The sequence below is a fragment of the Mirounga leonina genome, unplaced genomic scaffold, assembly GCF_011800145.1.
Source record: "Mirounga leonina isolate KUSES-001 unplaced genomic scaffold, KU_Mleo_1.0 Mir_152, whole genome shotgun sequence".
Taxonomy (NCBI): domain Eukaryota; kingdom Metazoa; phylum Chordata; class Mammalia; order Carnivora; family Phocidae; genus Mirounga; species Mirounga leonina.
This window is the reverse complement of record NW_023270380.1, coordinates 15313944-15337439: the sequence shown is the minus strand read 5'-3', so window position 1 is coordinate 15337439 and position 23496 is coordinate 15313944. Positions and strand designations below refer to the sequence as shown.

Below are 23496 nucleotides of genomic sequence, written 5' to 3'. Positions count from 1 at the left end.
ACAGACTGGTTAAGACATGTCCGTGGGGATAGAATAAAATTCTACCCCTCCTTGCACACATATGATCCTTGAAGAGTGAAGAATTGGGACCAGAGAGAAATAAGTGAAATGGCAACAAAAAATAAAAAAAGAATAATATGCAGACACCAGATATAGCCCACAAAGCCTAAAATTTTTACTGACTTTTTACATAAGAAAAAAAAAAAATTTGCTAGCCTCTGCGTATACTGTGAGTAGTCATTCAAAAACAGACCAACAAACCAAAAAAAAAACCCAAAAAACAAAAAACCCTCACACACATAATAGTGCCCATCCATTATATTGAAATGAAGTTTAAAGGTGCCGCTGAAAGAGATAAGATATAATACATACAGTCCTAAGACCTAGCATTTTAGTTTTGTATAGTAAGTTGAATTGAGTATATTAAATTTAATTATTTAAAATGCGTCAAGAATAATCTGTTATCTGAGCTGGGTCTCAGGTGAGCTAGCTGAAAACAGAAGCAACATTAGTTACCAAGGGATGGTGTGTGTATATAAATATTCAGGTCAGTATTTGTGTATCAGTAAATACTAGATGAATAAAATAATGGAGACTAATGTACCCTTTGGTGTAGAACAGAAAGCAGAATTATAAGAGCTTGGGAAATGGGGGAGATTATTGTCTTTGGAAGCCCAGATGAAATAGACAGCATGTAAATTGCGTAGCTCAGTGCCCAGAAATAGAAAAAAGAAAGTACTTAACTAATGGTAGTTATTTTTATTCCTGTTCATTACCATTCTTGTTTTTCTTTTTTTTTATTATGTTATATTAATCACCATACATTACATCATTAGTTTTAGATGTAGTGTTCCATGATTCATTATTTGCATATAACACCCAGTGCTCCATGTAGAACGTGCCCCCTTTAATACCCATCACCAGGCTAACCCATCCTCTCACCCCCCTCCCCTCTAGAAACCTCAGTTTGTTTTTCAGAGTCCATCATCTCTCATGATTCATCTCCCCCTCCGATTTCCCCCCCTTCACTCTTCCCCTCCTGCTATCTTCTTCTTCTTCTTTTTTTTTTTTTTAACATATAATGTATTATTTGTTTCAGAGGTACAGATCTGTGATTCAACAGTCTTGCACAATTCACAGTGCTCACCATAGAACATACCCTCCCCAATGTCTATCACCCAGTCACCCCATCCCCCTCCACCCCCTACCACTCTAGCAACCCTCAGTTTGTTTCCTGAGATTAAGAATTCCTCATATCAGTGAGGTCATATGATACATGTCTTTCTCTGATCGACTTATTTCGCTCAGCATAATACCCTCCAGTTCCATCCACGTCATTGCAAATGGCAAGATCTCATTCATTTTGATGGCTGCATAATATTCCATTGTATATATATATACCACCTCTTCTTGATCCATTTATCTGTCGATGGATATCTTGGCTCTTTCCACAGTTTGGCTATTGTGAACATTGCTGCTATAAAGATCAGAGTGCACGTACCCCTTCGGATCCCTACATTTGTATCTTTGGGGTAAATACCCAGTAGTGCAATTGCTGGATCATATGGTAGCTCTGTTTTCAACTTTTTGAGGAACCTCCATACTGTTTTCCAGACTGGCTGCACCAGCTTGCATTCCCACCAACAGCGTAGGAGGGTTCCCCTTTCTCCGCATCCCCACCACCATCTGTCTTTTTCTGACTTGTTAATTTTAGCCATTCTGACTGGTGTGAGGTGATATCTCATTGAGGTTTTGATTTGGATTTCCCTGATACTGAGTGATGTTGAGCACTTTTCATGTGTCTGTTGGCCATTTGGATGTCTTCTTTGGAAAAATGTCTGGACGTTCATGTCTTCTATTTCTTGACTGGATCATTTGTTCTTTGGGTGTTGAGTTTAAGAAATTCTTTATAGATTTTGGATACTAGCCCTTTATCTCATATGTCATTTGCAAATATCTTCTCCCAGTCTGTCAGTTGTCTTTTGGTTTTGTTGACTGTTTCTTTTGCTGTGCAAAAGCTTTTTATCTTGATGAAGTCCCAATAGTTCATTTTTACCCTTGCTTCCCTTGCCTTTGGCAATGTTTCTAGGAAGAAGTTGCTGCAGCCAAGGTCGAAGAGGTTGCTGCCTGTGTTCTCCTTTAGGATTTTGATGGACTCCTGTCTCACATTGAGGTCTTTCAACCATTTGGAGTCTATTTTTGTGTGTGGTATATGGAAATGGTCCGGTTTCATTCTTCTGCATGTGGCTGTCCAATTTTCCCAGCACCATTTGTTGAAGAGACTGTCTTTTTTCCACTGGACATTCTTTCCTGCTTTGTCAAAGATTAGTTGACCATAGAGTTGAGGGTCCATTTCTACCATTCTTGTTTTTCTGTTAACTCACACTAAGATTTGGGGTTTTAAATGTGAGCAGGAAGGTAGCAGGCATTTGGAAGGATGAGTAGGAAAGTGGACTGTCGAAGAATACGGGAGAATGGATGCACTGCAAAGAATATATTCACCCACTTTATGATTTTACTAATTCTTCCTTTGAGAAGAAATGATCACTTGCAATTTAGAGTATAAAGTGACACTTTGGCAGCCCAAGAGGTAGGTGGTCAAGAGATCAATATTAATAATAATATCAACATCTAATTTGAATTGCTGCTATTAGCCAGGGATTGCTCTAAGCTTTTGAAAGCTTCCTTGTCTTTTATACATTTAACAAAGCAGTGCAGTAGCCTTTCCAAAGTCCTAGAGAATGCTGCTGGGAGTGGAAATCCCAAATCAAGCTGCATAACCCCAGAGTCAATGCTCTCCCTGCCTTTCCTGGAGACGGAGGTCCGCTCAGTGCCCTCAGCTCTTCTCCAACTCGGACCCACTTCAGTAGCGGAGTAGACCTGCCCACGAAGCTGATGCTGCTTTTCTTTTTAGGATCTGCTTGATCAGACTTGATTTTATTTTCTTATGGTTGCTTCCTGCCTCTTTACAAAAGTGATGAATAAAATTATACAGATAACGGCCAGTGATACTGGGAAAACTTAACTTAGCCCCTGCTTTAAACTTGCTTCTTGAGCTGCCTGACTCCTGCAAATTTGCTTTTCCCAGCTTCTCCTGCCCAAAGCTGCAGTGGCACGTGAAACAGCTCAGACATGAGTAGCGGGAGAAAACAGAACGCCTGGGGAGCCTGGCTGGCTCAGTCAGTGAAGTCTGCCTTTGGCTCAGGGTCCTGGGATCGAGTCCTGCATCGGCTCCCTGCTCAGAGGGGGTCTCCTTCTCCCTCTCCCTCTGCCTCGCTTTGCCCTCTTTCTCTCAAATAAATAAAAATCTTAAAACAACAACAACAACAAAACAACCCAGAAAGCCATGAGAAGTGGCCCAGAAAGTTGGATGTTGCACATCTGATTACTTGAGGGGAAAAAAACGTGCATTTTTCTGATGAAATTCCCCAGGGATGAGTGTAAGGCGGTGCTGGGTCAACTTGCCACCTGCAGCTCCCTTTCATCTTTATCCATTCTCCTCCTTTTTTAAATTTTTTTTTAAAGATTTTATTTATTTACTTGACAGAGAGAGAGAGAGCACAAGCAGGGGGAGCAGCAGAGGCAGAGGGAGAATCAGGCTTCCCGCTGAGCAGGGAGCCCAATGTGGGGCTCGATCACAGGACCCTGAGATCATGACCTGAGTCAAAGGCAGACACTTAACTGACTGAGCCACCCAGGTGCCCCTCTCCTCCTTTTTAATAGTTTCAAAAAGTGGTAGAATTTACACTATATGCCTCAAAGAATTATTAATTTTAGTCCTGAGGAAAAATGCCTGCTACCTTGATTTGATCCGGAATTAACCCATTTCCAGAACAGTTTGAAGAAATGCAGGCCATTGTAGATCCTGACCTTCCTCATTAACAGGTCCTGTTGAAGGTGCTAATTCGTTTTTCTGACATCTTTCAAATGTTCTAGAAGGTTTGGGAGTTCTTTCTTCTCTTTCTTTTTTGATGAATATTTCTTGTACAATAGGAAGTGTTTTTTTTTTTTTTCCCCTGAAGATAATAGCAGTTTATGATCCATGGATGTCATGTGGTTGCTGCAGGTATAAGTGCATGAATCATGAACCCCGGGCTGTAGGATCTGCAGTGTCATTTATATTATGGGGATCACTTCAGATCTGTCACTTGCAGATTTGCTCTGCCATCATCAAAGAAGCTTTTCTTGATGCATTCTGACTCTTTAATGTGTTACTGTGTAGATTAACGCTGCAGAGTACATTAAAAGATGACCATTTTCCCTTTGATTTAGTAATATATAATGTATTCTATTTAGTAGGTTTCCCTGATTTTGATAAGCATGAAAAAGGAAAGTCTCATTGATTTTCCTCTTTATTTTCATTTCAAGTGGGGGAGAATATGTTTTCTCATCTTTCCTTAACACTAGACCTCAGAGGGCTCTTTCATCATTAACATTATCTCAAATGGATAATATCCCTGTGGGTGCACATCGGGAGGTGGAAACATGCCGCTGATACTGGTCATCTGGTCCTGAAGTATATTTTATATTTTGAATGAAGAATAGATAGTTGAATGGATAGACAGATGAATTTTAGAGAGAGAGAGATGTCTCCTAATGCCAAGCAATTCCTTCTTGCAAACATTAAATCTGATTTGTAGTGTTAATTTTCTCCTTTAAAGCAGTTGTTCTGATAGGTCTAAATTCCCCCAAAAAAGTTTAATCCCCTTGACACTATGGGATGCATATTATCTGAAATGATTTTTCATCTCCGGGCATGTAAAGCTGTTGAAAGTGAGAAAAACATATTTTTCTATTCATAGGCCTGTCTTCCTCTTCCCAAACAGTGATTTGGCCCCTATAATTCCTCCATAGTCCACAATATGTTCATAGGCAGGAAGCCAGAGAAGTGTCAGGGCGAGTAGGGAAAGGAGAAATCTAAGTCGGATACACTTAAAGTAGCTGGATCCTAAATTATTTTTTTCTTGACCCTTCCATCCTCAAGAAGGAAATAAAAATGATTTAAAAAAATATTTGCGTTCTTGCCCCAGAAGAGTTGTAGGCTGGACATTTTATCTCATATCTTATTTATCTCATATACATATATATGAGATGTGTGACTTAAGCTCATATGTTAGTGGAGTTAGACTTCACTTCTGTCTCTGACTTAGGCTTTAACAGGAAGTAGGACATATAAAAATGGGTGAAAATGATCTTCTTGACATGGTGCAAGAAATAAAGCTCCAGGGACGCCTGGGGGGCTTAGTTGTTAAGCGTCTGCCTTCGGCTCATGTCATGATCTCAGGGTCCTGGGATCGAGCCCCGCATTGGTGGGAAGCCTGCTTCTCCCTCTCCCACTCCCCCTGCTTCTGTTGTCTCTCTCACTGTGTCTCTCTCTCTGTCAAATAAATAAATAAAATCTTTAAAAAGAAAGAAAGAAAGCCACATTCTCCAGTTCTCTTAAAAATGATTAAGGACCTAAAAATAACTTAACAAGATAAAATGGTCTTTCCTAGTATCACCAAGCATAAAGCAGAAGTGCTGTGGCTGATTGTGCAGATGGTTGCCCATGATGATCTGTGGTTTGTGTGAGGCCCTGAAGCAGAGATTCACTGGCAAGGAGACAGGCTCTACTCTGGCGCCTCGCCTGCCCCATATTTTCATCAAACCCATGGATGAAGACTTTTATAGCCTCTTGTCACCACGCCTACCAGTCTCTCTGCATCTGTATTTGTGTATTTTGTTTTTACTTCTGTGATTAAAAATGAGCCCTCCTTGTGTCTCTTAAATGGTCACTTGCATACTAGATTAGTGCTTCTTGGAGTTTTGGAAATGAAGGATGTCATCTAAGTGAATTAGTAGAAAAAGGAAGTAGGAAACAAACAAACAAAAAAATACAAGCCCTTTTTTTTTACTATTAGATTCGGCAGATATAAGTTACCTGTCAAATCACTTTTTTTTCCTAAACTATAAATTTTACTCTAGAGGTATTTACTCTAAATTCCTTATATCGTCATGATTCATAATAACCACTTCGCAAACGACACCGCGACATTGCACCCCACTCGGGACAGCACTCAGGACTGGCTACGTAGTTTGCAAGGCCCAGCGCAAAATGAAAACATAGCACCTTTTAAGTATGAGTGCTTTGCAGTGACCAGATAGCACTCTCCTGGACTGGACCCACTCTGGGCTGCGCAAGGACGTTGCTTCAGAATCACCCACTGACCTTCCTGCAGCATGAACAGTTCCAGCTCTGTCTGGTCCTTTCAATCGCCATCAAAATCTTCTGTGGCATCTCCCAATTAAACACAAGCAAACAACACAAAATGCCCTTGATCCCATAGTTACTCGAGCTGCTTACTCATTTCTGTGCCTCCTACTTCGTTGTGGAAGCTATTCAACGCCGATATCCAGGCTGGCTTAAAGAACATCTTGGTCAGATTCCCTGCTGTTCTCTCTCTGACCACAGTAAAGTCAGGTTTTCTTTTTTTTTTAAGATTTTATTTATTTATTTTGACAGAGAGAGACACAGCGAGAGAGGGAACACAAGCAGGGGGAGTGGGAGAGGGAGAAGCAGGCTCCCTAATGAGCAGGGAGCCCGATGCAGGGGCTGATCCCAGAACCCCGGGATCATGACCCAAGCCGAAGGCAGACGCCTAATGATTGAGCCACCCAGGCGACCCTAAAGTCAGGTTTTCAATCACACCAACCACAGATGTGGCTCTTTTGGTCCCCGTGCTTATTCCATTGCCAAGTGAATCCCCCATCTTCCTGCCCATTGATGGACAAGGCATGATAGAGTGGATAATCCCTTCCTTATTTAGAAACTTACGTGTTTGATTTCTAGCATACCACAGTGTCTTGGGCTTTTCCCCATGCTCCCTGGTTGATCCCACCTCTGTCTACTTTGATGGTTCCTCCCCATTGCCCTGCCTCTTAAAAGTTGGAATGCCCTGAAGCTCAAGATCCTTAACTCTTCTTTTTCTATTTACATTCACTCCTGGGATTAGTTCATCTGGTCTCATGGATTTAAGTGGTCATATGCTCATACCTCTATCCTTAGCTCCCTGCCCTAAAACTCTAGACCCATGCCCAATTATACAGTCAATATTGTTTTTTAGATGTTAAATAGACGTCTATCTTAGGTTGAGTTTTCAGAGAAGATTCAGCTGCAGAGGTTTATTAAAGAGTGTTTTTGGAATCAACTCTTGTGGAAAGGAGAGAAAAGCAAGCAGAATTAAGTTTAGGGAGAAGGTGAGCTTCCTCTGACCCCATGGAAAGCTCTAGAGCTGAGAGAGCCCTTTAGGGTTGGAAGGTCGGCGCAGTGATGTAGGCCCTTCATACACCTGCATGCATGAGTCGGATGCAGGTTGCTTTAGAAACCAGCTTGGCCTTGACATGGTGACTGTCTTCAGATGGACCAACATCTGAAGCCTCTCAAATAGGACCAACAGCTGAAGGCTCTCAGTTGGTGACATTTCCAGCACATAGGGGAATAATTACTTCCTTGAAGGGGGATTTGGGAGGCATATCATAGTGTTATCACACAGAGATGAAAAAAAAAATTATTATTATTATTATTTTTTTTTAAGATTTATTTATTTGACAGAGAGATAGAGAGCACAAGTAGGCAGAGTGGCAGGCAGAGGGAGAAGGAGAAGCAGGCTCCCCACTGAGCAGGGAGCCTGACGTGGGGCTCAATCCCAGGACCCTGGGATCATGACCTGAGCCGAAGGCAGACGCTTAATGACTGAGCCACCCAGGCGCCCCCATCTTATTCTTTATTAAATCTGAAATGAGGATCTGGGGGCATACAGCCTCAAGATGAGGTAAAGGGGAATGAGCGAGTTGAGCGTTTTCTGAAAGAAAATATGCTAAGTGTAGTAAAGCAATGAACTGTAAAATACACCCTCTAGAAATGCCAAAAAAATTAAAAACATAATTTTTTAAAACTACTTGAATATATTCAGAAGGGGAAGAACACATTTTGAGAAGATTCAGTTTAGCATTTTTCCAGAGATTTTGTTCCCATAGTTGCATGCCTTTACAAATGAATTATTGCCATGCTTTTCTAACCACAGGAATGCAGGCGTGTGGGAGGGGTGGTGCAATGCGGAATTTCAGCCCAAGGGGACAGTGCTCCTGAAACGGAGAATCCAGGGCTCAGAGGGCAGTGCTCACCAGAGTAGAAAGGTAAACTGTGAGATGTCTGACTTGAATGGAGTTTTATGGACAACTGCTGGGGGAGCGTATGTAGCAATACACCCTACTTTGGAGAGATCTGAGCAAGAGACACCTCACATTGACCTTTATTTCCTCTTTAATGCTGTGTTTCTAATCTTTAATCTTATTTGTATCCTGTCTCGTAAAGCCATGGAGGACTCTTTCCAGTTTTCTATGTGGCAGCCAACAGACACCCCTTAGTCTCTTTTCCACTGGATTTTGTGGAAACGTTAGAGATGTGCTTTCGTCAACCCTTTCTTATAAAAGATCTTTCAACCAAGGTCTGTAACTAGAGTATAAAAGTGATGAGTTTCATTTACTTCATACCAGAGGACTATCGTATGATTCAAAGCAAAGTTTACAGTTTTTAAATTGCTTGATAAAAAGAGTTTTTGGGTTTCATTTTTGGTTTTCTTTTTTCTTTTTTTTTTTTTTTTAAGATTTTATTTATTTATTTGAGACAGAGAGAATGAGAGAGAGAGAGCACATGAGAGGGGGGAGGGTCAGAGGGAGAAGCAGGCTCCCTGCCGAGCAGGGAGCCCGATGCGGGACTCGATCCCAGGACTCCAGGATCATGACCTGAGCCGAAGGCAGTCCCTTAACCAACTGAGCGACCCAGGTGCCCGGTTTTCTTTTTTCTTTAATTGACCAGAATTAAACCATTCTGCTCTTCCTAAAAGTTAGATTTAAAAAAAAAGCTTAATTTGAAATGTGGGTTTGAATGTAGAATAATATTTGACTGAGCAAGTCTTTGATAGCGACTGTTATTATAATAGCAGTAATCTGTATTACCTTTAGGAACTTGGCAATAAAGAATTCTCTGCACAGTTTTGTAAATAAACCTCAGTTTATTGCATGCCTTGAAGCTGTTTATTGCTTCACACACTGTCAGCTACTGTTGATTAAAGCTTCAGTATGCAAATGCAGTATTTCCCTGAGACTTTGGTAAATTAGAGAACAGAAACAGTGTTTCTGAGGTATACTCGATAAACAGCTAATAGGTATCAGTTGTCTAGAGAAAACAACAGGAACCAAATTGATGCTGAGAAGTGCCCATGGTGATTCTCCACTTAACTGCCTGGAATTAGCTGATTTGGAGCTAAGAAAACTTTTTTTTTTTTTTTTAGATAAAAAGATAAACACAATATTTGCTTTGGAATAGTTGCTTAAGGAAACTGAAGAATTCATTTGCATGTCACTTCTTCTAGTATTGGATACTTTGTATTTTACATGGATTCACAAAATCCTGTAGCAGTTTTAAAAAGGAAGTGAAGGGAAAAAGTATTTGTTTCTCTGATCTTCATTCACACACTCACCTCACTCCACAAACACACAAAATGATTTCTTTTTTTTTTAAAGAAGCTCCAGATTAAGAAAACATACGTTTCACAGACAGAGGCAGAATTATCTAGCAATAAAAATTAACTCAGCTTTGCAACAGAGTCATTCCCTACTACCTACCCCCATACAAAAGTACATAATTTTGATTTTGATAAACAAATGATTACAAAGAGCAGCAAGGCTTGACTGCAACTACACTTCTCCTAATTTAACCAGCATGAGCGGGGTGATTCAAATCAGAAGTCGCCTTCGTGAATCAAGAAGAAAAATTCAAAGATTAATGCCAACAATAGTGAGCTGAGAGGACCCAGCTGTTTATACTTCATCTTTCCTTGTTTAATTTTATTTTACAATTAGTATGCGTATATTCATAAGTGCAGTCATATTACACTCTCTATTTCTTTTTTATGCAGCTTTCTTTTTTATTCCCTATTTTTGCTTCACCTCCCATTCCTTACTTTCCTTCCCCCAGAATAATTCCCCAGCCCTTCTCATGAGAGAGCTCACGTGAACCCGCCGGTGTGCGTCTAACTGTATTTTCCCATTCTGGTCACATACGATTGTGTAAGACACGTAAGTGTGTGTGTGTAAGGGACATACACAAGTAATACATAGAGAGGTGACTTTGCCATTGTCATCATATGCATACATTTATGTTAATTTTCCTTTTGAAATGATATAAGACTTGACAGAAAAAAAACGTGAGAATCGTACAAGAATGTTTGAGAGTAAGTTCCCAGCATGCTGTGCATTCACCGAGTACACTTTCCAGTTCCCATGAAGAGTGAGGTCTCCTGTGTAACTGGCACACTGCAGTGGAAATCAGGGAGTGACTCTGATGTGTTCCTGCAGTCTAGCCCTGTGACTCCAGTCAACCTTTGCCGGTTACGCTTGTAACATCCTTTATGGCAAAATGACCCAAGCCAGGATCGCGTGTGACTTTTATGCATCATACCTTGTTGGTCTCCTCCATATGCACCAATCTTCCCTCAATGCTTTCGAAGATTGCAAGAAACTTATTTTCTACATTTTCCTTCAGTTTGGGTTCATTGATGTCTCTCAGTGACTGGTTCAGTCATGGGTATTTCGGCAAGGGTAACCCTGAAGTGATCATGTCATTGCCTCCTATCAGATGATGGATGGTTTATAGGTGTCCCATCCAGGGAATGCTGCTGTGGATAACCTGATCTAAGTTGCACCCGCCTTCAAGTGTGTGGAGGACTTACCTTGAGATTATGCAAATGTTCTTCCTTTATTTATCTTCCCTCATTAATTTTTTTTAAAGATTTTATTTATTTATTTGACAGAGAGAGAGACAGCCAGAGAGGGAACACAAGCAGGGGGAGTGGGAGAGGGAGAAGCAGGCTTCCTGCAGAGCAGAGAGCCCAATTCAGGGCTCTATCCCAGGACTCTGGGATCATGACCTGAGCTGAAGGCAGACGCTTAATGACTGAGCCACCCAGGGGCCCCTTCCCTCGTTATTTTTAACATCTATTGATGTTCTTTGGCTGAATTATTATTTTGACTGTTGCCAAATGATGATCTTTTAATGCCATCATCTCTTTGACCTTGGTGAATTGGTATTCTACCAAAAGAAAAGCTATCTTCTCTCCTCCATGTATTTATTCATTTATTTATCGATACCAATACAAGCTCAAAAATTTATCTGCTTCAGTTGATAAACCATGACAATCATTATTTATTCTGATGCTCAAATCGTCCCAGAATTAGCCTTGACGTGCCCATCTGAATAGGATTCTGTGTCTTTTCGCATGGCCCTGTCATGTTTTGAGCACTCATTTTAGACTTCTCTTATCCCAGTCCTAGATCTAACCATTTCTCTAAAAAGCTCTGGTTTCTTTAAGTGGGGTAGCATTTAGAAAGCCAGATCTGAGAGCACAGAATGTTCCTGGCTACTGGCTCTCTCTGTTTCCAGGTCTTCTCAATGGCCTAAGCTGTCAATATATGTACATATCTCTGTGTGCATGCATGCACGTACTCAAACATACACACACGTGTCTACACATGCCACATACAGAAGTGTGTATGATATATACACACGTGTTCATTTTCACCTGTATGCATTCATGCCTACATATATGTCTGTATAACATACATATACTCGTTATATGTACTATTGTGTGTATACATTTTTATACCTTATGAAATATTATATGTAAATATATAATGTATAAATAAATAAACATATATATATATGTATAAAGCTATTAGTTCACACTAATGTCACACTGAGAAAACTGGCCCGTTTATCCTTAGTATATTTACTTATGAATATAACCAGTTTCCTCTTGACACTCATGCTGATGTCCTCCTTACCCCACTCACGTTCTGGTGCCACAAGCCTGACTGTCCCTCTTCTCCCAATACACATGCACTCCCCACCCTACGTGGACTTTGGAGTGCTGCACAGAGTCGCGCAAACTCCTTCCCTACAGAGTCCAAACTTCAGCACATCTCACTACCAGCTGCTACCGTCATATACAAACGGTTCCCTTCTCCATTCCACTTGTGCTGTGATAGGCCACAGGAGACTGATGTCCTACCAGCCCCCTTCCCACGCAGACAGCCTCGTGACCTCGTAGCTCAACAGCAAGGCTCTTTGGGCTTTGTGACCACACCAAGCCACAACTCTCTCACAGAAGCCTGGCTTATTCCCCTAGGTTACCATCCCATTCCAGGCATTGTGAGTGCCCTTGACCCCACATGGGTGTGGATGCCCCATGACAGGCTGCCAACCCCCCAACCCAGGCTCTGACTGCCCACATCAGGCAGTTCTAACAATGTTTTGTAATTTTCAGACTGCAATGTTTTTACTTCTCTCGTTAAATTTATTCCTGATTATTTTGTTTTTTTAATTTTATGAAGTGGAATCTTTTCCTTATTTTCACATGTGATCATTCCTCACAAGGATATAGAAATACTATGGGTATTTTCGTATTGGTCTTATATCCTGCATCCTTTCTAAACTCATTTATTAGTCTAATAGTTTTTGAGTGGATTCTTTAGGATTTTCTGTTTAAAAGATAATGTCATTTGCAAATGGAGATACTGTTACTTCTTCCTTTCTACAATGACTTTTATGTCTTTTTCTTGCCTAATTACTCCAACTAGACCTTTCAGTAGAATGTTGTAATAGTTTTTAGTATAAATCTTTCTCTTATTCCTGACCCTAGGGGAAAAGCTGTGAGTCTTTCAACATCACTATGATGCCAGTTGGGAGTTTTGGATTTTGTCAAATGCTTTTCCTGATTTTGCTGAGATAATCCTTAAAAAAAAAATCTGTTTATTACATTAATTGATTTTCTTATGTTGAAATAACTTTGCATACTTGTGACAAATCACATTAGGTCATTATGTACGATCGTTTCTATATATTGCTGAATTTGAATTGCCGGTATTTTGTTAAGGATTTTTACTTCTATATTCATAAGATAGATTGACCTATAGCATTCTTTTCTTGGGGTACCTCTGTCTGGTTTCAGTATGACAGTAACATAAGCCCCATAATTAGGAAGTGTTTCCTCTTTTTAAATATTTTGGAAGAGATTGTGAAAATGCTGTCAATTCTTTAATGTTTAGTAGAATTCACTAGTAAAGCTATTTGGGCCTTTTTTTTTTCTTTTCTTTAGTGCAGTTTTTTATTGTTTTGTTTTTGAGATTACTAATTTTATTTTTTTACTCATTATACATCTATCCAGATTGTCTTTATCATCTTGAATCAGTTTTGGTAATTTGTGTACTGCTAGGGATCTGTTCATTTCATCTAGGTTATTTAATATGGTGGGATACAGTTTTTCATCAGATTTCCCTAAATCTGCTTTATTGCTGTGAGGCCAGTACGGAGAGCTCCACTTTTGTTCCTGATTTTAGTAATTGGAACTTTCTCTCTTCTCTGTCTTTTTTTTTTTTTTTTTCCCTTTATCAGTCTGACTAGAATCTTGTCAATCTTGTTGATCTTTTCAAAACATCAACTTTTGGTTTCATTGATTCTTCTCTACTGTTTTTCTATTTTTATTTCATTAATTCCCACTTTAATTTCTATTTCTTTCCTTCTCCTTACTTTAGGTTTATTTTACTCTTTTTTCATTGTCTTAGATGAAAAGTTATTGACTTGAAAACTTACCCCTTTGTAGATATAGATGCTTACAGCTATATCTTTTTCTCCAAGAACTGCCTTATATTATTGCATAAGTTTTGGTGTAGATTTTTTTTAAATTTTATTTTATTATGTTAATCACCATACATTACATCATTAGTTTTTGATGTAGTGTTCCATGATTCATATTTTGCATATAACACCCAGTGCTCCATGCAGTATGTGCCCTCTTTAATACCCATTACCAGGCTAACCCATCCCCCCAACCCCCTCCGCTCTAGAACCCTCAGTTTGTTTCTCAGAGTCTATAGTCTCTCATGGTTCATCTCCCCCTCTGATTCCCCCCCCATTTTTCCCTCCCTTCTCCTAATGTCCTCCATGCTATTCCTTATGTTCCACAAATAAGTGAAACCATATGATAATTGACTTCTCTGCTTGACTTATCTCACTTAGCATAATCTCCTCCAGTCCCATCCATGTTGATGTAAAAGTTGGGTATTCATCCTTTCTGATGGCTGAGTAATATTCCATTGTGTATATGGACCACATCTTCTTTATCCATTCATCTGTTGAAGGGCATCTCGGCTCTTTTGGCTATTGCAAACATTGCTGCTATGAACATTGGGGTGCATGTGGCCCTTCTTTTCACTACATCTCTGTCTTTGGGGTAAATACCCAGTAGTGCAATTGCTGGGTCATAGGATAGCTTTATTTTTAATTTTTTGAGGATTTTTTAAACAATTTTCATTCATTTTGAAGCTTTTTCTAATTTCCTTTGCATTGTCTTTGTTGTCTCTGAGTGCTGTTTTCATTTCTGTATAGTTGTGAATTTTGAGACTTGATGTTGTTGGTTTCTAATTTTATTCCATTATAGATGGAGAAAGAATTAGCAGATGGCAGGCATGGGTTTCTGCAACATGGACTGACAGGCAGAGGATAAGGAATGCTGTTGGCCTGTCACTTCAGGGCAGATGCCATAGTCCTTCACTGGTGCTGTGAGGGAGAAGGGGTGCAGTGATTCTGCTTATACCTGCCACAGTAGACCTTCTCTCATGCTGTGCTGGCTGAGAGTTAGAGGGGGAATACCTTATCGCTCCAATGCCACAGACTCCTGCCGTTCTTACTGAGATTTTATAGATTTTTTTTTTTAAAGATTTTATTTATTTACTTGACAGAGACAGAGACAGCGAGAGCAGGAACACAAGCAGGGGGAGTGGGAGAGGGAGAAGCAGGCTTCCCGCTGAGCAGGGAGCCTGATGCGGGGCTCGATCCCAGGACCCTGGGATCATGACCTGAGCCGAAGGCAGTCGCTTAACTAACTGAGCCACCCAGGCGCCCCCATTTTTTTTAAATAAATGTTTCTCTCATTACTGTACACTCTTAGAACAACTTCCAGAGACCTTAATTTTTTTAAACTATTTTTAAGTAGTTGTGGTTGTTTTCATGGGAGAGGACTTCACTCAGCCATTCCTGATGTCTTTCCCTTGTGTGCTCTCTTTTTGCTCATTTTTAAATGCAAGTATCAATTGTAAAAAAATGTGTTAAGAGAATAATCTTATTTCAATATCATACATGGAGTCACTGAGACGTAAACAGGTTTAGTGATTTGCATAGCTAATAAGTGACAGCTTTCATCCCCCCCCTTTTTTTTGCTTTAAAGCTCAAGATTTTTAGTTACCAAATTAAATCAGTTCCTTAGACAATACTTTTAGTTTGAATAGAACTCTAGAGTTTTCTAAACATCTGTTGCTGCATCTGATTCTACATCAACTATATAGACTATACATTTCAGGTGTTATTTATCCATTTAATGATTGAGAATATAGGTTCAGTGACAGAGCCCAGTTCAGGTAGTTAAAACTGAGATAATTAGGACTAGGTCCTCAATCTTATGATGACTAGCTCTGGGCTATTTTTTTATAAGTATAGGCTTAATCAAAGTATTCTGAACATTATTTAACACTTTTTCAGTATTAATATCGCCAATGATCAGAATTTTCTCAAAGGTAGGGACTGTAATACATGACATATCATTCCTGATTCCTAACGTGAAATAGATTCTTTATAATGGTTGCCCAGTACATTTTTTGGCTTACTGAACACAGGCTAATGTGACTCTTAGATTCTAAATTAAATTCTATATTTATATCAACAAATGGTATGGTAGTATGTGAGGCTTAATGGATCCCTATGCTTATTGATCCCCATGCTCTTGTTTAAATAGATTTTTCTGTCTTTTTCCCTCAGTACTGTCAGACCATTAGCTGTATGCTTAGTCCATTCAATTGGCCTGGCTCTATTAACTCCACTATTTTGAAAATCTGGTTTTGATGTGCTGACGTCTGGGAACTAGTATATAGGCTGTGAGGGAGGGCTTGAGAAACCCTTGAACTAATATGCAAGAGTCTAAGTAGGGGCTTTGTAGGTGTTCAGATCTCCATAGGCCTGGAAACACACACACACTCTTCAATTTATTTAAAACTGAACAAGACTCATTTTGTTTAGCTATTTTAGCATTAAAAATGTTGTTTCTGAATTGTATTTATTTGGTTTATTACCAAATGTTGAGTGTTGAGAACTGACAGGAGCCAAATATCTCCCCACAGTAATTAGATTACCTTTGGAGATTATTAGCCACCACTAATAGGTAGTAGTAACAAGGGCTAGTGTTCTCTGTCACAATGTCTTTTCTGACTCGAGTCTGGAAAAAACGGAGACAGACAAACGTGGGGTATGTAAGATGAAGATCAAAGTACATTTTTTTTTTTTTTACTGTAAATATAGTTGATTGAAGTATAAAACAAACTAGATCACTACACCTCCTTCATTACACTAAATTTACCTTCTTGGCCACAAGAAATGCAAAGGCAAGCCCAAATTGTAAATACTAAAGCACATTAGTAACAAAGCGGACAAGTGATCTGCTTTCATGGAGCTTACATTCTAGTAAGAAAAAGAAAAATTAACAAAATATATGTGAGTGATACAGAATTTTAGGAGATAATAAATGCTATGTGAATATGTACATGAGGAAAAATGGAGAGGAGTATATGGGGGATGACAATTTGATCAGTGATGATTTTGCTAAGGTGACATTAGCAAAGAATTGAAGAAGGTGAGAAGATGAGCCATGTGGGCATGGCTCATCTGGGGCAGAGTGCTTCGGTTGCATGTGGAAAGGCCCTGAAGTTCAGACCTGCCTGGTGTATTTGAGGAACAGTGAAGATACCAATGCGACAGGAGTAGAATAAGAGAGGAGGGAACCTATAGAAATGAAGTCCCCCAGGACCTGGAGAAGTGTGGAGATAATTATTCTCAGTGGAATTGAGTACTAATGGAAGAATTTGAATAGAGCAGTGACACAAATAAACTTAAAATTTAAAAGGATCCTATGGATTCTCTATTGAGAATGGTCTGCACTAAAATGTGAGAAATTGTGCAAATTAGTTAAGGTGTTATTTCGGTAGTCCATACTAGCCTGGAGTGATATTTCTGGACATGGGGAGAAGTGGTTTCCACTTTTTTTTTTCTATTTTGTGGTTAGATACTAAAGGATTGTTGGTGATTGTGGATTTGGGAGAGAAGACAAGTGAAGAATGGCTACTAAGTTACAGCCCAAGCAACTGGAAGGATTGAATTTCCATTAGCCAGAATGAAAAGAATGTCAGAGGAGAAATAATTCAATTTTGGACATGTTAAATTTGAAATGTCTTTTGACATCTAATTAAAGCTACTGAGTAGGCAGTTGGGTATGTGTCTGGGGAAGAAGTTTGGACTAGAAAATATACATTTGGGGTCTTGAGCATTTAAGTACTACTTAGAACTTTGAGATTGGATGAGGTTCTTGAGGGAGTGAAAGTAGAAGACATCCAAAGGCTGATTTTAAAGTGCCAAGGAGGTGAGGAGGATCAGGAACGGGGACCCAGAAGAAATGTCCTGAAGTTGACTTGGGGAAAAAAGTGTGTTAAGGAGAAGGGAGAGATCATTTATTCCTGATGTTACTGAGAGGTCACGTTAAAAACAAACAAAACAAAGAAACAAATGGAAACAAAGACTGTGGACTGATCCGTGATTTTACTAATATGGAATTTACTTGGCGTGTTGAAAAGAGCAGTTTCAGCGTAGTATTCTTGGGAGGGTCGGAAATATGATCAAGATGGTTCCAAGAGAGAATGAGAACAATGAGAAATAGAGTTAATAGCTGGACAGGATTGAAGGTGTTCAGGTACGCTCCTGTATCATATGGACATTCTATGTGAGCTCTATTTCCAAGTTTCAGATATGTTACACTGCATCTTATTTGTCAATTTACTTATTTTTTTTAGAAAATTGAATAATCTGACTTCTTTACATAAACGAACTTATTTCCAGAAGGAAATTTTATATAGGATCATACATGACAAAACAGCACTTCTTGACATAAAAAAGTCTGCATTATTCATCGAAATAGATTTGTAAACATTAGCACTTTTTTTTTTTAAAGATTTTATTTATTTATTCATGAGAGACAGAGAGAGAGAGGCAGAGGGAGAAGCAGGCTCCCAAGGAGCAGGGAGCCCGGTGCGGGACTCCATCACAGGACGCTGGGATCATGACCTGAGCCGAAGGCAGACGCTTAAACATCTGAACCACCCAGGCGCCCAACATTAACATTTTGTTAAAGGGCCAGTATTTGACACCAGGAGTGCCCACATACACATTTTTGGAAACACTGCTGTACTGAATTGAAAACCTCCCTTCTTGCTCTCGAGTAGTTTAATAACATAAATCAGAACTTGTTTGCCTAAGTGAGAAAAGAAAGTCTTGATCATCTAAATCTGTTGATTTTTATCTATTTTAGAATCCCTCGGGGCAGGTGCTTTGTCTTAATGTCCTGTGAAATGTGCAGAATCATTCTATGTGCATAAAGTGCAGTCTACCAGATGGTATTTGATGGCTGTATTCGTCTTTAACATGAATGGAATATTAGTTTAGAGAAGATTTGTTTTCTTTTTCAAAATTCCTTTTTTCCAGTGTCTAAGCACCGTGCTTATTGAGATAAATACTTTTGTGTCCTTGGTGCTTCTGACAACTGGGAGACCTGAATTATATGCTGTGAGTTACCTGGTTGAGCAGACTAGAAACAGCAGTGGCGTTGATCTTTAAAAGTTACTCTTTGGCCTACGAGCAAACATTACAGGACAATTAGCTTGATTGTAGTTCATTGTGTTGTTAAACATCTATCAGCAGACCAAGGACTGAATAATTCTATTCCTTGCTAGCTGTCCAAAGTGAGCATCATTCAGTTATTTAACCCGAGGTATTTAACCTCAGGTTGTTTACCTGAGGCCAAGCAAAACGGGAGCTGGTTTTCCATTTGCTTGCTCTTCCTCACATTCATGAGGCCTGTTTCCATCTCATGGTCTTTTCCTTCCCGGTGCTCTCTGCCAGAACACCCTTCCCCACAAGACTTGCTCTCTGGCCCCTCACAAATGTTTGCAAATGTTCACATTTTCCTGATAGCTTTCCCAATGACCTATGTATGACTGCAACCCCCTCCCCACCTCCCTTATGCCCTTCCTAAATTACCTCATATTTTCGCAGCACTTACAGAGATCTGAGCTGTATATTTTCATGAATTATTTTGCTTTGTCTCTGACTGCCAGTACTACACTGTAAGTTGCACAAAGGCAGAATTCTTGTCTGTGTTGCTCACGGACTTTTGTCTGCATGGAAGCCCCAGGGCTCATTAACACAGTGTAGATGATTCATAACTATTTGTTGAATCCATGAGTGAATACTGTGTGTGTTACTGTTGTTAGCTTCATTTTGTCGATAGGCATCTTGCCTAAGAGGAGATGGCACGGCCAGAACTACACCCCAGGGGGCTGGCTCCGGAGCCCACGCCCAGCAAAGCTCCCTAAGACGACGGCTCCCATACGCTCCCACATCTTGCTCAGAAGGCTTGGATTGGACCTGACTGATCAGAAATAAAGGCACGGAATATATATTTGCACGAAGGATGAGAGATTCCTTTCTGTTCTGTTATGGAAGACATTCACACTACTCTCTCCCTTTTTAAGATGAAAGTTACTCTTATCTCCAGATTAAAAAAAAAAAAGATGTATTTTCCAATTAAGTAAGTTATAGGGAACTCTAATTGGAGTGGTGCCAGAAAGACTCCTAGAATTGAACTCCTTTGCATTTCCCATTTACTATATGGTTGCTCTGAGGTTTAAATGAGACAAGGCATGCAAGTATAGTTCCTGATACATAGTAAATAGTCAATGAATTCTAACTTAAGGATTCACTGTTCAATATCATATTTGAATTTCTGCCCATCATTTAGAGATGGCTAGCTAGACTTATATATAAAAATATATATTTTTTAATTTTTTTAAAGATTTTATTTATTTATTTGAGAGAGAGAGAGAGAGCGCACAAGCAAAGGGGAGGGGCAGAGGGAGAAGCAGACTCCCCGCTGAGCAGGTAGCCCAATGTGGGGTTAGATCCCAGGACCCTGAGATCATGACCTGAGCTAAAGGCAGATGCTTAACCGACTGAGCCACCCAAGCACCCCTAGGAGAAAAAAAATAAACTATTTAAAAAATGTTTTTAGAAATGTATTTTAGGTCAGAAATATGCACATAATCATATCTTAATACTCCAAGAATCGTTGCTTTTTCTGATTTTTCCAGCTATTCCTCTTATGTGTTATTTCTTCCTTTAAATAACTTCTCTCCTTGGGCCGCCTGGGTGGCTCACTCGGTTGAGCATCTGACTCTTGATTTCGGCTCAGGTCATGCTCTCAGGATTGTGGGATCGAGTCCTGAGTCGGGCTCTGTGCTCAGTGGGGAGTATGCTTAAGATTCTCTCTCTCCTTCTCCCTCCACACTTACCCTGTTCACCCTCTCTCTCTCTCAAATAAATAAATAAACTTGAAATAGTTTCTCTCCTTAAATACGGACAAGTAGAGATGTAAAGTACTTACACAAGTGCTAATACATGTAATGGATAGATTTCAGAGGTCTGATCCTGATAGCACCATCCCCCCCTTGCTTCGTTGACTGAGAATGATGAATCCTCCCTAATTACTACGCCCTTGGCCACAGATCCTGAAACAAATACAGAGGACTGAAAGAAATAAAACAATCAAATAAGGATTTCCTTCCAAATCCTGGGTCTTCAAGCTTTCCAATATGGACACAACCTCACATGAGATTGAAGTAGGTAGATTACCGGCTCTCACATTTCTTAAATATTTAAATGGTCAAACAAAACTGGAGGAAGTACTTCAAGGTACCTCAGGGATTGAAAGTAATTAATGTGGATGAAAAAACTGAAAATTCTCTAGGAATTTTTCCCCCTTATTATTTTAGTGACATAACAACATAATGACTTAAATAAATAAAATGACTCAGCATTCACAGCACTTTCATCCCTAAGCAACGATATTAAGTATTAGACTCGATACATAAGAAGAAAGGGGAACATTAATCTGGACTTAACATTATTTACACAGAGCTATCCTGCTTCAGAATCCATTTCTTCTGGCTTTTATGAAAATACAAGATAATAAATTGTCTTTCAGAAAGCAGCAGCAACTACATACCAATGAACAAACAAAAAGAAATTGATAATATCTGTAACAATATGACAGGTAAAAATGACTGACTGAAAGAGAAAAACAATGGAAAAACTTTAGTGTGAGCTTTTCAGTGGTAACAAGCAGTCTCTTAATGACATAAGCAGGCTGGGTCTGAGGACCCAGAGAGGGTCCCACAGGACCAGCCAGGAGAGTCCCTGGCTGCAGGCAGGATGGAAATCTAACGCAAGCCAGCAGCAGGTAAGAGCAGAGTTTATTGAGGATACAGAGAGAATACAGGTACAGACAGTGTCTGGAAGACACAGAAAGGAAAGCAGAGAGAGTCTCATCTTTATTCAGGGTCTGAGGATTTTATTGAGGATTGTGTTGTGGTGTGCATGTCCTTCAGGCTTTCAGGAGCGGGTGAGAACAAGGACAGGTGTCCAGGTGTCCTCCGTAAGTCACATTCCCTGGAGCCAAGGGTGTTGGGTTGAGATGTCCAGCATGGGTGGTCCTGGTGTGGTTTTAGAATAGATGTGAGGTTCGGTGGGGTGATGTCCGGAGCCCACGACCAAGAAAGAATTCTTGAGACCTCTTTGGTGCAAAATGGTGGTTTTATTAAAGCAGAGGGCAGAACCCGTGGGCAGAAAGAGCTGCTGCACCTGGGTTGTGAGGGATGGCTGATTATATAATATGGGGTTGGGGAAGTAAGGAAAAGGGAGGTTTTCTTTTTTCTTTTTTTTGAAAATTTTATTTATTCACCTGACAGATAAAGACATAGCGAGAGAGGGAACACAAGCAGGGGGAGTGGGAGAGGGAGAAGCAGGCTTCCCGCTGAGCAAGGAGCCCGATGTAGGGCTCGATCCCAAGACCCTGAGATCATGACCTGAGCCAAAGGCAGATGCTTAACGACTGAGCCACCCAGGCACCCGGGAAAAGGGAGGTTTTCAAAAGAACTTTCATATGCTAAAGAGGACCTACCAGATACCAGAGGCTTTGCCATTGCCAAGTTAAGGTTGTTTTGCCCTCTAGCAAGGCATTAACATAAAGATAGTTGGGAGCTTCCTGGAAGAATGTCACACATGTCCCACCCAGGAGTGGGGCTAGGGAGAGGTTGCAGGGTGTTAGCTTGTGCTTTGTCCTCAGCTTGCCTTCTGCTCCCTCATCAGTCTGGAATATACAGGAGATGACCTCATCCAGGCATTCTTGCCCGGCCACTCCTTAGATGTTATATGTTGTGCTAGAGGAGTCCAAAGAAATCATTAATTCCTTATCCCTTACAAGGGGGACATACTACAACACATGTATAAGGTGGGGATGCAGGTCCAGGAAGAATAGAAGCAGGAAAAGGAGCAAAAAGCAGATTTTTACAGAGTCCTTCAGTTTCCCTGTCTCACTAAATCTAGCATAATTCTGTGTTTCTTCAAAAACTTAACTGTGTCATTATTTGTAGTTCTGTTTTCTCTTTTTGGCTAATACTTGCCTGGCAAAGAACAGAAAAATAAGAGGAAAATATCAAGCATCTACTATCAATTCCACTGAGCCTGTTTAAAAAAAAAAAATATTTGTTTCTTACTCTCTACTCTGAGATTTCTATTATAATGAATTCAAAGCAATTTAAAATTTGAGATTTAGCTAGAAATGGAATGCTTCAAGATATTACCCTAGCTAGTTGATTATTTCGTTTTATTTTACTACTTTATTTCATTCCATTTTATTTTAGTGAGTGTGTATCCATCATAATGCAAAATCATTGCTCAAAAGAAATACAATGCAGGCCTGAAAAAGGTGGTCACTTGGCTTAATTAAAAATTTGACTTCTGGACAGAAATCATGTCAGTCAAACCTCCCAATGTTGATTGACTTTTGTATTGTTAAAGTTCTCATTTACAAGTGAACAAGTTGAAAAATAATCACACATTTAGTAAGGGGAGCCAGTTTCAAATTTAGGTTTCTGGCTTCAGATTCAGGATTCTTAACCATAAAGCTTCCTGACTTGATATATGCTCAGCAGAAAAAGAAACCAGTGGACTAGGCAGTTTCTCTACACTGTAAACATTTACGCAGACTGTAACACATTTGTTTAAACTAGACAGATACACTCATGTAAATTAAATACATAAACCTTAAAAGAGCCATTGATCTATTTCTGCACCAGGTAAGATTATGTACACATTAGGGCGATATTATTCTTATTCATTGTTACTGCTTTCAAATGAGAGGAAATAACAGAAATGCTGGGGTCAGATATGAAATTCTGAATTAGCTC

The 23496-nt window shown here is 39.8% G+C and overlaps 1 protein-coding gene across 8 annotated transcripts in view; it reads left to right on the top strand.

Moving 5' to 3' along the window:
- Positions 1-23496, top strand: part of PCDH15 (protocadherin related 15) — a 789625-nt gene that overhangs the window by 503240 nt on the left and 262889 nt on the right. The window lies entirely within an intron of this gene.